This window comes from Lynx canadensis, chromosome X (genome assembly GCF_007474595.2).
Source record: "Lynx canadensis isolate LIC74 chromosome X, mLynCan4.pri.v2, whole genome shotgun sequence".
Taxonomy (NCBI): domain Eukaryota; kingdom Metazoa; phylum Chordata; class Mammalia; order Carnivora; family Felidae; genus Lynx; species Lynx canadensis.
The window spans coordinates 79,528,269-79,543,705 of record NC_044321.2 but is presented as its reverse complement, the minus strand read 5'-3'; the positions used below and the strand labels follow the sequence as shown (position 1 = coordinate 79,543,705).

General features: G+C 36.9%; 1 pseudogene; it reads left to right on the top strand.

The window, feature by feature from the left end:
- LOC115506830 overlaps positions 1-8,281 on the top strand; it is a 42,954-nt pseudogene extending 34,673 nt beyond the window's left edge.
- Positions 8,282-15,437: the final 7,156 nt, after the last annotated feature.

Sequence of the window (15,437 nt, the reverse complement as noted above, 5' to 3'; positions counted from 1 at the left end):
TGTATTTGATACTAAAAGTCCGTTGGTAATTATGGAATACTGCAGCACTCCCTGGATGTTGATCAAATTCTTACTTCCAAAGTGAAAGAAGTCAGTCCAAGATATGAAATAATCAGAGAGAAAGAGGACATTTCATTCCTTTCTTTATATTTCAAAACCATGGGACCATTCTTACCACTCTTCAAAAAAAGAATACAGTCACATTGCATCATATGCAGACATTAGCCTTTAAAACTCATTAACTATGTAGTATCATCTGTAAGCAACTCTCTGTCTTTTGGAATTTTTAAATATAATCTGAACCTTGTGTCTCTCTTTTCTGAGAGTTCCCCATATAGGAGAGGACCTTTCATGAGGTGGGTCAGGGAGTCATGGTTCATCAGATCTTGAGAGCTTTCACAAATAATATATATATATATATATATATATATATATATATATAGTCTTTCCCATATTCTACCAATCCAAATGTAGGCAGTGTTTGGTTATCTGCTGCTCCATAACAAGTCACTCCAAACACAGACGCTTAAAACATCAACATTTTATTATTATTTTTTGTCATGATTCTATGGTTTGGTTAGGTGGTTCTTTTGTTTAAGGTGGCCTCAGCTGGAGTGCTGGGATGGTCAAAAGGTCGAAAATAGTATCACATACTAAGGACTCAGATGCATGCCACTGACTTGGAGCTCAGTTGGAGCTAGCAGCAAGGAGACTCAATTCTCCACGTGGACCCTTCCACGTTACTGCTTGTAATTACTCCTCACAGCATGGCAGCTGAGTTACAGAAAAAGGAGAATTCCAAGAGATAAAGGTGAAAGCTGAAGACTTTTTAGCGCACAGACTTGGAAACTCTACAGCATTACTTCTGCTGAATTTTATTGGTCAAAAATAAATACAGGGACTCTGGAAAGATTCAAGGAAAAGGAAAATAAACTTATATTCTTGACTGGTTAAACGCAAGGTCACATTCCAAAGGAGCACGTGGAATGACAGATATTGTTGCCACCGTCTTAAGAAACATGATCTACCACAGACAGCACTTTGAAGCACCATCTCTCCCAGACTTTTACAATGTCCTTTGCCCCATAATCCACTTCAAGCTTCTCCCACAAAGATCCTACCTCTTCTCACCCCCAACCAGAGGAAGTCATGCTTTCATCTTTCATAAAAATCTGTATTCTGTATTCTGTATTCTGTTGAGTCCTCAGGCCTCAGTCATCCCTCCCTGTGTCAAGTACTACTTGACACAATGATAGAATGTTCAGATACAATTTACCTTCATTCAAGTTTTTACTGATAATTTGGTACTCATCTAAGTAGGAAGGGCATTGCTTAATCAGTATACTATTTAGTTTATATCACAGTCATCACTATAATTAAAGGAAAGCCATATGAGGTTAGATAACATCCCAGAAGCCTTAGCACATGCCAGAAAACTTCTTTAGATTGACTCATTTTCTCTTTGGAAAAAAATTCTTTAAAGAAGGCAGCAATATTTTACATTTTTCAGATGATTAACCTTAGGTTTATAGAAAGTAAATAACTTTTCTAAGGATGAGCACATAAGAAATGGCAATAAGATGATTCTAACTCTCATTCTCCCTATATGCCTTTCTGCTAGATGTCTTTTCAGGGTTCAGGGAGTGGTTGCTTTAAACGTGTTAGTCATGTTGTCCAAGGTAGATAAAGAGGGGGGAAAAGAGGAGGAGGAGGAGGAGGAGGAGGAGGAGGAGGAAGAGCAGAAGGAGATGGGGAAGAGGAAGAGGAGGGGGAAAGAGAAGGGAAAAAAGAAGGAGGAAAAACATGACATCAACATACAATGTGAAACTATGCCCCTTAGCCTAAAAAGCTAGAATAGAGGAATATCATAGTGATAACTTTTTAAATATCCTTTAATAATGGTGAAACCTCTGGAGGCTTAGATAAGTTGCTTATCCCAAATCACCAAACATATAAATGTGAGAGCAGAGATACAAAACTAGAACTGACACTGAGAGCCCTGCCCCTTACACTAAGTCCTGCATTTACTAGGGTTTCAATTTTGTAGATTTCTGATCTCCTGCTTAGCTGACTTTGAGGTTTATACAATTAGCAATGATGCACTGTTATTTGGTCCAAATTTATTTATGTTGAACTTTGTGCATAAGCAAAATGTAAACACATTCTATATGACAAAAATTATCATGAATACAATTAAAAGCCATAAAAATCTTGAGAGAAAATATTTGTAAAGTATAATATAAAAGTGGTCAATAATCTTAATATATAAAATGCACTTACACACCAACAGAAAAATAGGGTAAGGATATGAACACTTTTTTAAATTTATTTATTTTGAAGGGGAATTAAACAACTGAGCCACCCAAGTGTCCCAGATATGAACAACTTTTGTGTGTGTATATATACATAGGTGCTAGTATAATAAATACAAAGAAATTATTAAAGGATTTTTAGATCAAAAGATATCTTTGGAAAAAAAGAGGTAATATAAACAGATTCACCTTATTCATGTCTGCATTATTTAAATTTTTTACAATTATTTATTTCTGTCACATGTCTTAAAGAGTTCTGAAAATGGGGATTCTAAGAATGTTTCCTTTACTGAAAAAAACTTCCAGACAGATGTCTGGAGTAATGATCCTCACCTTTGTTTCCTTCTTTTGTCTGAGATATTTAAGTTTCATTTCTGGTTCTGATCAAGAGCTGAAATTCTGCTATGTTTTGTAAAATTCCTCCAATAAATAAATATAATTTTTACAAGGAGGGAAAAATATGGCAGGTGTGAATTTTCAAGACACAATAAAGTACACAGTATATAAGAAGTGTCACTTTGTGTATTTTCTATATTGTAACTAAATCTAATCTCCATTTTGAGCTCCAAGTCTGTCGTGAGTAGGAAGTATATTGTCTCCAATTTAGTGTAAATTCGGTTCTTCTCATTTTTCTTTGTTAATGTATGATAAATCCAACCCATCAATATGTCTCCACTTCTCATTATATGACATCTAAATTATCAGAGCTTATGTAGTGTTTTGATCTTTACTACTCTTGGTGACATCCCTAAGATATTTTAATTAATTCCCATCTAAACTACAAAGATATGGTTCATGTTGCCATGCTGCAGCCTCTCAACTTGACCATGAGACTGGCTCAGCACCATAGGCACTCTTGCTCAGCTAACTTTTGAGCCTGCTGGGAACACAGAAAAACTGGACTATGTTCCACACCTCTGAAAGATATGGGAAACTCAGTGGAGCTACCTTGGACATTCTCTGACCTTTATATGAAAGAAAGCCATTTCTATTATACCACACCCACATTAGGGCGACACCAAGAATTCCTGTGAGGCTATAGTTTCTCAGGTATCCAAACAGGAAGAGGGAAATATCACAAGGTAAAAATATATGTGAGAGGGCAGGAAATATACCAGATAATATTTCACCTTGCCACATTTTCTACCCCTAGCAAATCCTTTTCCCTCACAAAGAAAATATAGGTATCACCCCTTAAAGAAGGTAAGAATGAAGTTGCTGTAAAAATTTGTCTACAATAGTAACTCCCATATACAAATCAGCAGGCAGGTATTATCTTCCCCAGGGTCCCCTTTTGTCAGGTGGATAAGGATGGATACTGGATATATTTTTTTACCCTCCTCATTTAAGGGTAGTTACTTGTTCTTCCACACCTAATTGCTGTCAGACAAATTATTTTTATTTAACCACCCCCATTCATGATTCAGTGATGTAATGTAAGTCCCTTACATCTGGGACTTAAATTTCAGCTTCAAATGATTTACCCCACACTGAATCGATTAAGAAAACCCTAATATAGCTGAGTTTACCTTCAATTAGCAAGATTAGGTTTTTTGCAGTAGGCAGAATGGGGCTCAAATGCAGACTAAGATTAGTTATATAAAAACAGAAATTTCTTTACCAGATGAGTTTTAAATCCTAGAAATTTATACCTGTTAAAAATCAATAAAAGTTATTTCTAAAGAAATGATGAAATAGTTTATATAGTATAATCTCAAATACTTTGAATAATGGATATGGATAGAAAAATATAGAAGGATATACATTCAATGTTACTTACTGGTGACTCTCAAAATCTGTAACTCATCTAATCATTCATTCATTCGACAAACATTTATAGGGAATTATTATGTGTAATTCCCTAGCTTCATCTCATAATTTATTTCTCCTAAATTCCAAACTCATATAGGAAACTCTGTATTACACATGCCTATTTGAAGAAGACAGATATTACTAACCAACTCAATATCTATGGCCCCACATGGACTGTACCAAACAAGTTTAAACCAGCTTTGGTCCTGCCATCCTAAAAGTTCACCATAAAAGGAAGGCCATATGGCAAAGTGGAGAGAGCTTGGGCCTTTAAGTCAGATACAACTGGGTTAGAACTCGTCTGCTTCCAGGGGCACCTGGGTGGCGCAGTCGGTTAAGCGTCCGACTTCAGCCAGGTCACGATCTCGCGGCCCGCGAGTTCGAGCCCTGCGTCAGGCTCTGGGCTGATGGCTCGGAGCCTGGAGCCTGTTTCCGATTCTGTGTCTCCCTCTCTCTCTGCCCCTCCCCCGTTCATGCTCTGTCTCTCTCTGTCCCAAGAATAAATAAAAAACGTTGAAAAAAAAATTAAAAAAAAAAAAAAGAACTCCTCTGCTTCTTATTGACTACAAACTTGGAAAATTTAATTAACTTCTCTGAGCTTCACAGAGCATACTTAGTGAAAAGGTGAATATTGAAGAGATCCTGATGTCCACCGTACAACGTTTTTGAACATAGACTAAAAGCGGGTAAAATGCCTAACAGAGTTTCTGGCCCATCCTTGGCACTCAGCACAAGTTTACTTCCTATCCCATTCCCTCCATTCTATAGCAGATGTGGCATTGCCATAAACACAATTGAACAACTATGTGATGGAAAACATTTGGAATGGCTACAATAGAAAGTAAAACCAACAGACATTTACTTTGTGTAGGAAACACAGCTCACTAGTTGTTATATTGGACAAAACAACATGAAATTGCTGAAATTCAGTCATTTTTGAACTACCAAAACAATTTCATATCTTTCAATCTAATAGAATGACTTGTGTGTTGAGTTCAAAGAGGAAAGCAATATTGACTATCCTTTGAACTTTCTCCCCCTCTTCTCTTTCTGTATCTCAAAGAAGACATTGCAAAGTCCATAATATGGGTGCTTCTGCTATCCTTTTAGCCCCAGAAAGACTATGAGAGTATGAAGCTACAGAGATAAATACATTAGGCAGGATGCCAGAGAGAGGGCCTGAAGAGCTGCCTGATTCCAAGACTGGAAGTATCCTGATAACAGGACATTTGGTGAGTCACTTCCCCTCTTTTGGCCTGGACTGATCACCAGGATGAAATTGGGGAGCCCACCCAACCATCCTGGAGAGCTGTGGAGATCCTTGAGACTCAAGCTGGGCAAGCACTCTGGGTTTTCAGCTGGGAAGATCTGTTAAGGCCAAGAAATTATTTTAACAGAAATTAATTTGCAAGAATAATAGAACACTACACATTAAGCACTCAAGTGGCTATTATTTATGAAATATCAACAAGCATTTGTAAAACACAAATGACAGTCGAACATGAATCCTGCTCTTTACAGAACTAAGAAAACTCATGTGAGCTGTACCTGCTAGTGTGTTATAAGCTTTCCATGTGCTAGCTCTTTTAATACTTAAAGTAAACCTATGAGGCAATATTTACATATGTAAATAAATATTTACAGTATTTATATATGTAAATAAATATTTACAGTATGTAAGCAGCAGAGCCTAGAATTCACCTCTGGCCTCTGTATTTCCGCAATCTGTATTCTTTCCTCTCCAAAACATTGGCATGGGGCTAATTCAAGTTCCTAGAGTGTTCAACCCTAGCCTTTTAGCCCAAATAACAAGCATGACATGTCTATTATAAACACCAACAAGAAATAAAAAACATTGAATCAGTACTTGTGGGTGTATAACACGACATGTAAAGGGAGCAATGTGAGTGAAGCCATGGAATTCAAGAGAACATTTGGTCTGCTTGAGAATTTGAATTGGGCTGCTGGGGCTGGACACTGCAGAAAGGAGTTCTTTGGACTAGGATGGTCCCATCAGTCAAAAATGCAAATATATATCTCAGACAACAATATAGAACAACTGCAAAGCCAAATAAGTTGTAAATATTATTTGAAGCTTAATGTTCTTCACTGTCCATTCACACTCATAACTTAGATCAAATTTTAAAAGCAAACTTTAGTAGACACAGAGGTAAGTTGGGTAAGATACTTCCTTGAGTCTTCATAAATCTACCTACGAGAGATGCACAAAATTTGAAAGAAATAGCTTTCTCTTTGCTGTTATCTTCTAACTCAAATTGAAGGTTGAATTTTCTCATCAGAATTGTGGAATATGTCCTTTTTGTTCATCTTCAAATGCCCCTAGGTTAATAATGAACTGGGAGATGAAAGTCACATCAGTGGTAGAGTATGGGGAGTGGTTGTCCAGAATAAGTTTTGCTATTTATGTCTATGTTTGTGTGAATGTGTGTATGTGTGCATGTGCATTTATACCTAGATCAATGTTGTGTGTTTCTCTTTTGTTGCTGTTGCCATTCTTTCAAAGTTCCTCTTTTGTTCTCTAATTCAAATCTTTGTCAAAGCAGTTAAGGCAAAATTCAAATACATACAGCAAATGTATTTGGATTGACTTCCTTGGAAGTTCTGTATAATATGTCCTTGATGTCAATCTTTCTGACTAAGAAGTGGACCCACAAAATGTTGATAGATATTATGGTGACAAGCTAAAACATCTCTCAGACAGCATATAACATTTTAAAGATATAAACCAGAAATAAAAGGGAGAACTTTAAGGTCAAGATAATGGAAATTCTAGGCAGCCAATATTTGAATTCTGACTCTCCATTTAAGAAAAAAAGGAGGGTTTAATTTTTGTTTTTTCCTTATCCAGAGTTTCCCTCATCATTTATTCATTTATTTATTCATTCATTCTTATATTATTCCCAATGCTGGTAGAATCTAGTGTTCAGTTCTTTTCATTTGAAGTTCTGCTCACATTTTGTTGATGAATTTAAGTTGCTACAATAGCCCTTGTATATTGGTATCATTTTTCCTTAACAAATTCAAGGAAAGAGTCTAATTATAAAATGGTAACTGAGAGAAAGAAGCCTTTTCATTTCTTCATTTCTTTTCCAAACTCACTCCTACAAACAAGCAACTCTTCTGAACAATCCTGGCAGTCAGAGACATCATTTGCAAACGTCAAACTTCAGACCCACCACCTGTCCCTGCCGTGACTCATAATATAAACATAGACCCTCTATGTAGCCTGTTTCCTAGAAGTTAAAAACATAACTCACAGCTGGTGTCTCCCCTTCTGAGAGGCCACTGTGTATGAGAGGCCCTTTCATGGAGTGAGCCAGGGTCCAGCAAAGCCTTGCATAAATTTTCAGTCTTAAGAGCCTTCACAAGCTTATGTTTTTCTCCAAATGTATTAGTATAATCTGAAGCACCATCGCTCCAAGATCCCTATAAAGTCCTAAGGGACATCCCCATCATCCACTTCAAGCTTCTGCCACAAATATCCTGCCTCTTTTCCTCACCCTCATCAAGATGCAGTTATTCTTCACTCTTGCCTAGATATTTGTATTCTATTAAAGAGTGCTCAGGCCTCAGTCATCCATATCTGTGAATTAGATTGTGCTTGACACAATGACAGAATGGCCACATTCAATTGCTTCTCATCCACGTTTGATACTATATATTTTTGTTTGTTTACTTTCAAAATATTTTTTAGAGCTCTTTTGCTCAGGCCTGTGGTGCCAACAGAATGAGCAAGTGCCAGAAAGCTCGGTAGCTACCAAGGAGATGAGAAGTAGCATGACAAACAATACAAGAAAGCACATTTGGGCACAGCCCTGAAGGCCAACCCTTTTGGAAGTGCTTCTCATGCAAAAGGAATTGTGCTGGAAAAAGTAGGGGTTGAAAGAAAACAGACAAATTCTGCCATTAGGAAGTGTGTGAGAGTCCAGCTAATCAAATGGCAAAAAAAATCACAGCCTTTGTACACAATGACGGTTGTTTGAATTTTATTGAGGAAAATGATGAAGTTCTGGTTGCTGGATTTTGTCTCAAAGGTCATGCTGTCAATGACATTCTTGGAGTTTGCTTTAAGGTTATCAAAGTAGCCAATGTCTTTGGCCTTATGCAAAGACAAGAAATAAAGACCAAGATCATAAGTTTTGATGGTGAAAACATGACAATAATAAATTTTCATATGCCAACAAATAATTAAATAATAAATAAATAAATAAATAAATAAATAAATAAATAAATAAATAAAATATTCTTTAGAAAGAAATAAGGGTTGTATGAATCTCTTAAACCTATTGTTCATAGGAAGACTCTAATTCACTGAGGACAAAGGTTTGTGTAAACAATTCCAGAAAAATAGAGGATGGGCAAAAAGAACAGACCTGATATAGAATTTCGCAAGCTGGGGCACCTGGGTGGCTCAGTTGGGTAAGCCTCCAATTCTCAATTTCAGCTCAGGTCATTGTTCATGGGTTCCAGCCCCGAGTTGGGCTCTGCTCTGACAGCATGCAGAGCCTATTTGTGATTCTCTCTCTCTCCCTCTCTCTCTGCCCCTTCCCCACAAGAGTGTGCTCGCTCTCTCTCTCTCTCAAAAATAAATAATAAATAAAATAAACTTTAAAAAAGTATTTGGCAGACAGACCAAGGAGTGGATCTTCTGAAAGATTTATAGTGGTTGTTATATATCTGCTTTGACCATCTAGCCCAGGGAGTAGCAAATTTTTTTTAGTAAAAGGCCATAGAGTAAAGATTTTAGCCTTTTTGGGCTATGTAATTTCTGTCTCAACTACTCAACTCTCCCATTGCAGTGCCAAAGTATTGTGGGTGTGTTCCAATAAAACTTTATTTATAAAAACAGAGGGTGGGCTGAATTTGGCTCGCAGGCCATACTTTACAAACTCTGATCTGGCAAATGGTAAAGTCCATAAGTACATGTACCTGCATATCCAAGCAATCAATACTCAAATTCTAAGAGTTAGTTAGGAGATGGGGCTCTTATTCCTCAATCCAGTGCCTATCATCTAACTGATTCATGTTATAAATGGATCCTTACCATTGGTTAGTGAGTTGATGCTGAGGTTCCACGGGTACTTGTAAATCACTACAATATCTCTTGGAAGCTGAATCATTATCTTTTCACAAGTGAAGTGAAAGGGTTCAGGATACAAAAGGCTAACAGGGAAAAACAGAAATTTCCATTTCCTAATGCTTGCCACCACTCTTCAGTGTAGTAACAACACTCAGAAGTAATATTCCAGATCAGCTGTTTCTGTTGCTACTGTAAAATGCAAACATAAATAACCTTTAGATTCATTTTCAGGGCACCTGGGTGGCTCAGTCAGTTAAGCATCCGACTTCAGCTTAGGTCATGATCTCACGGTTCGTGAGTTCAAGCCCCACATCGGGCTCTGTGCTGACAGCTCACAGTCTGAAGCCTGTTTCAGATTTTGTGTCTCCCTCTCTCTGCCTCTCCCCTGCTCATGCTCTGTCTCTCTCTGTCTCTCTCTCAAAAATAAATAAACATTAAAAAAAATTTAGATTCATTTTCTAGTTGACAGTATTCTTGCCTTCTTTTAAACAATAAATGTGGCTAATACTATGTTAATGTTAGAAAGAACAAATTTTGAATGTCAAATGAATAATACAATAAAATTAAGAGATAATAATTATCATAAGGGTACAAGTTTTTGTTCCTTCATTATTCCAACATTTACCTAATCAAACTACTATAATTTTTGCTCTCAAGTTAGGAAATCTGACCTTAAAATTTTAAATGACTGGCCATATATACATATATATATATATATATATATATATATATATAGCATAGTTTTTAATTGTTTGTCTTTCAGAAATTCATTTTAATTCAAAGTTATAGGGAGAAGGTTTTCTTTCATGGTCTCCCAAAGAGATGTTACCCTTTCCTTTTATTTTATTTTTAAGCAGATCTTATTTTCATCTTGAGTATCCATGGATTGTCAATCTGATCATATAGCCCACATTGGGCCAGATGGATACAGAGTTCTCTTAGATCACTTTATTCTAATTTCCTGGAGCTGTACTTAAATTCTGGAATGTGGGGTCTTATATAATATGAGAATATTTTTGAGGAGAACCTTCCAGTCTCTGAATCTCCTGTCCAAGAGGGTATTTGCTGATACATCTCTATTCCATCAGTTGCTTGGCCATCTATTTGTAATCAGTGGCCTCATGAGTACTGGAATTAATCATGCTGAACACATAGTCCTTTGCAACAAAGTCATGCCTACTGTCTCTGTACCGGGCTTCTTCTGATTACCTATTAGGCTTTCTCACTATAGTCCTGCATTTATCCACAAGTGTGTTATATAGTCTGGTGCATCAGTATGATTATCTTCCCTTGCAGATATCCATCCTTAAAGGCCAGAGATCCAGTATATCTTAGATATGTTTGGGTGATTTTACCTCAACTTTCCCTCTTCTTGAATGTTTCCAAAGTTCTGCTACCTCATGAGTCAAACTTATGCCATCCATTTGTTAGTTTTCTTCCAAAAATGTCTTTTACATTTTCTGTAGGACTTCTGATATCTATTTTTTATTACTGTTCCTAATGTGTCCCCTGGACATAGCTTAGATTTTTCTGAGTGAATGCAAATGCATTTCAGCCCTGCCACCATAGAATTACTGCTGTTTCTCTTTGGTTGTAAGAATGAAACACAGATCCTTCAGAAATACATGTAGTGATTACCTCCATCTTTAGTCCCAGAGTTGGATAACAATCAACACTGCCAGTAGATTATTATTCTTAAATTCTCTGGCTGTATGCTTATATCCAAATTATTTTGGGGATTTGGGAAAGCACTCTGCTGCAGCTTCCATGTATTTATATCATTCTTATTTTTGGTCTTCTTTAAAAAATAAATAATTGATGACAAGCATATGACCAGTTCCACAAGCTGTTTGAGGAAATGGTTGTACTTTCCTAGTCACTAGAGGCAGAATTTGGGCAAATATTACCCTAATTACCTGGTTGAGTTTTTTATTACAGGTCTCTGTTCAATCCGAAGTCTCTGAAAGCATGCTCATTGTCATCCTTCATGCTAGTTTCCCTTTCAGAGGTCGTTTCTCTCAGAGGAAAGCAGGAAATTTTGACAAGGCTGATTTAATTCAGCTGTTATGCCAAGGCTGCTTCAAAATGTCAATGCTGAATGTCAAAAGAATGTTTTTGATGCCAAACTATGTATGCAACAGCCACCCCTGGCCCTCACCCTATCCTTGACCCTTTCTTCCAAAGAACACACCAGCTTTTCTCTTATTTTCCACTTACAACGTCTGTGGTCACTAAGTCTCCATGGGATCTGAGGCAATTTTCCAAACCCTCTTTATTCAGTCAGCTTCTCATTGGAAAGTGTCTTACATGATATTTCCCCATCATTCACATAAGATCTCTGGCATTTCTCCTGCACCTGATTTACATAGTTTAGGGGATTTACATATCCCCCCCCCCTTTTTAACATATTATTATTAACTAAAATTCATACTTTATTCAGATTTTACCCAATTTTACCAAATGTTTTGCTGTTTCAGGATTCCATCCAGGATTCCACATTAAATTCAATTAATATGCTTCCTTCTAGGCTTCTCTAGACTGTGACAGTTTATCAGACTTTCCTTGTTTTTGATAGTTTTGAAGGTCTTGAGGAATACTGGACAGGAATTTTGTAGAACATCTCTGAATTGGGTTTTCTTTTTTTCTTATGATTAAACTGGAGTTATAGATTTTTGGGAAAAGGGCCACAAAAGTAAGATGCTATTCTCATCACACCATAGCAAGAGTTCATGCTACCAATGTGATATCACTGTGAATATAAACTGTGATCACCTGCTAGAGGAGTGTTTGTCAGATTCATGCTATAAACTTACTATTTTTCCCCTATTCTGTAATATACTATTTGGGAGGAAGTCACTGTACACAGGTCCCACTTAAGGAGTGGGAAATTATGCCCATTCCCCATACCTTGAGAAGGGAGTACCTACGTAAATTATTTGGAATTCTTCTTCAGAAGAAAGTTGCCCATTCTTCTTTGTTTGTTTGTTTGTTTTCTATTTATCATTTATTTATATGAGTATGAGCTTATGGATATTTATTTTATACTTTGTTATAGTCCAATATTGCATCACTTATTTGCCCCTTAATTTGTTCAAGCTTTGGCTATAAGAAGTTCTTTCAGTTGGCTTCTGTGCCTTTTGGCATACTCCCATAGTTGTGTGTGGCATTTTGTTTAGGTTTGTTTTCAGTTTCTCCTACATTCTGGCACTATAATATGCTCCAGGCTTATCTTGTATATACCTACCCCAGTCCTAGAATTAAGCTTTTCTTCAAAGAGCTTTGTGTCATTTTATTTGGAGAATAGTGTTAGAAACCAAAAATTTCTATAAGTTCATCTGTGTCTTTTACAGAATGAAAGATTTTAATTTTAACAAAGTCCAATTTATCATCTTTTTCTTTCATGGATTGTGCTTTTTGGTGTTATATCTAAAAGGTCATCACCAAACTGAAGGTCACGTGGATTTTTCTCCTATGTTTTCTTATAGAATTTTTATGGTTTTACGTTTAGGTATATAACACACTTTAATTTTGTGTAAGGTATAATATCTGTGATTAGGTTCACAGTTTTTAAGTTTATTTATTTATTTGGAGAGAGTGAGAGAGAGCACAAGCAGGCAAGGGGAAGAGAGAAAGAGAGGGAGAGAGAGAATCCCAAGCAGGCTCTGAACCATCAGTGCGAGCCTGATGCAGGGCTCAAACCCATGAACCGTGGGTTTCCTTAGAGAAGTATCTATTCAGATTTTCTGTCCACTTTCTGATGGTTTGGCTTTTTGCTAATGAGTTGTATGAGTTTTTCATGTATGTTCAATATTGGCCCCTTATCAAATATATGATTTGCAAATATTTTCTCCCATTTATTAGGTTGCCATTTTATTTTGTTGATGGTTTCTTTTGCTTTGTGAAGATGTTTAGTTTTTGTAGTCCCACTTTTTATTTTTGTTTTTGTTGCTTTTGCTTTGGGTGTCAAATTTAAAAAAATCATTGTCAAGACGTATGTCAAAGAGCTTATCACCTATATTTTCTTTTAATAGTTTTATGGTTTCAGATGTTATATTCAAGCTTTTAATGCATTTTGAGTTAATTTTTGTGTATGGTGTAAGAAAGTAGTTCAATTTCATTCTTTTGTAGGTGGCTATGCAGTTTTCCCAATCTTTTATTGAAGAAATTGTTCCCTATTGTATATTCTTAGCTCTTTTTCATAAATTAATTGAACATATATATGTGGGTTTATTTCTGAGCCCTCTATTCTGTTCCACTGATCAATGTATACATTTCTATGCCTATACTACACTGTTTTAATCACTCTTGCTTTGTAATGTAGTTTGAAATCAGATAGAGTGATGCATCCAGCTTTGTTCTTTCTCAAGATTGCTTTGGTTATTCAAGGTCTTTTATGGATTTACACTTTCTTATCTATTTTTTCTTTTATTTTTTGAAATAATTTCAATTATTAAAAATGGCTTTGGTACAGTTTCCGCCGTCACCAATGTGTGACATCACCCTTTTATTTTTTTAAGTTTATTTATTTATATTGAGAGAGAGACAGAAGAAAGAGTGTGTGCATGTGCGTGGGTGAGGGGCAGAGAGAGAGAGAGAGAGAGAGAGAGAGAGAGAGAATCCTTAGGCAGGCTCCACTGTCAGCATGGAGCCCAGTGTGAGGCTCAATGCCTGGAAACTTCAGACTCAATGCAACGCCTCCATGCTTGTGGGGCTTGATGCCTCCATGCATGCGGGTCTGGAACTCACTGTGAGATATGACCTGACCCAAAGTTGGAGGCTTATCCAACTGAGCCATCCAGGCGTCCTGGCTTCACCCTTTTATTTTTTTTTATTTTTTTTTTTTAAGTTTTAAATTTTATTTTTTTATTTTTTTTTTATGAAATTTATTGACAAATTGGTTTCCATACAACACCCAGTGCTCATCCCAAAAGGTGCCCTCCTCAATACCCATCACCCACCCTCCCCTCCCTCCCACCCCCCATCAACCCTCAGTTTCTTCTCAGTTTTTAACAGTCTCTTATGCTTTGGCTCTCTCCCACTCTAACCTCTTTTTTTTTTTTTCCTTCCCCTCCCCCATGGGTTCCTGTTGAGTTTCTCAGGATCCACATAAGAGTGAAACCATATGGTATCTGTCTTTCTCTGTATGGCTTATTTCACTTAGCATTACACTCTCCGGTTCCATCCACGTTGCTACAAAAGGCCATATTTCATTTTTTCTCATTGCTACGTAGTATTCCATTGTGTATATAAACCACAATTTCTTTATCCATTCATCAATTGATGGACATTTAGGCTCTTTCCATAATTTGGCTATTGTTGAGAGTGCTGCTATGAACATTGGGGTACAGGTGCCCCTATGCATCAGTACTCCTGTATCCCTTGGGTAAATTCCTAGCAGTGCTATTGCTGGGTCATAGGGTAGGTCTATTTTTAATTTTCTGAGGAACCTCCACACTGCTTTCCAGAGCGGCTGCACCAATTTGCATTCCCACCAACAGTGCAAGAGGGTTCCCGTTTCTCCACATCCTCTCCAGCATCTATAGTCTCCTGATTTGTTCATTTTGGCCACTCTGACTGGCGTGAGGTGATACCTGAGTGTGGTTTTGATTTGTATTTCCCTGATAAGGAGCGACGCTGAGCATCTTTTCATGTGCCTGTTGGCCATCTGGATGTCTTCTTTAGAGAAGTGTCTATTCATGTTTTCTGCCCATTTCTTCACTGGGTTATTTGTTTTTCGGGTGTGGAGTTTGGTGAGCTCTTTATAGATTTTAGATACTAGCCCTTTGTCCGATATGTCATTTGCAAATATCTTTTCCCATTCCGTTGGTTGCCTTTTAGTTTTGTTGGTTGTTTCTTTGGTAAGCAATCAACTCTTGATATAGGCTCAGGTCATGATCTCGCAGTCATGAGACTGAACCTTGTGTCAGACTCTGCACTGAGCATGGAGCCTGCTTGGGGTCTCTCTCCTTCTCTCTTTGCCCCTCCCCTGACCACGTGCTATCTCTCCCTCTCAAAATAAATAAATATTTAAAAATAAATAAGTAAAATAAAAAATAAAAATTGTCATTGCCTGTAACAAATAATTATTTAAATTTACAGGATGAGATCCTGAGCATATTAAAAAGTTATTAACAATGAGCTTATTTTGAAAATCAAACTAACAAGGGCTAGGTGTACTCAAGACAATGATCATCAGACATACTCCAATAGAA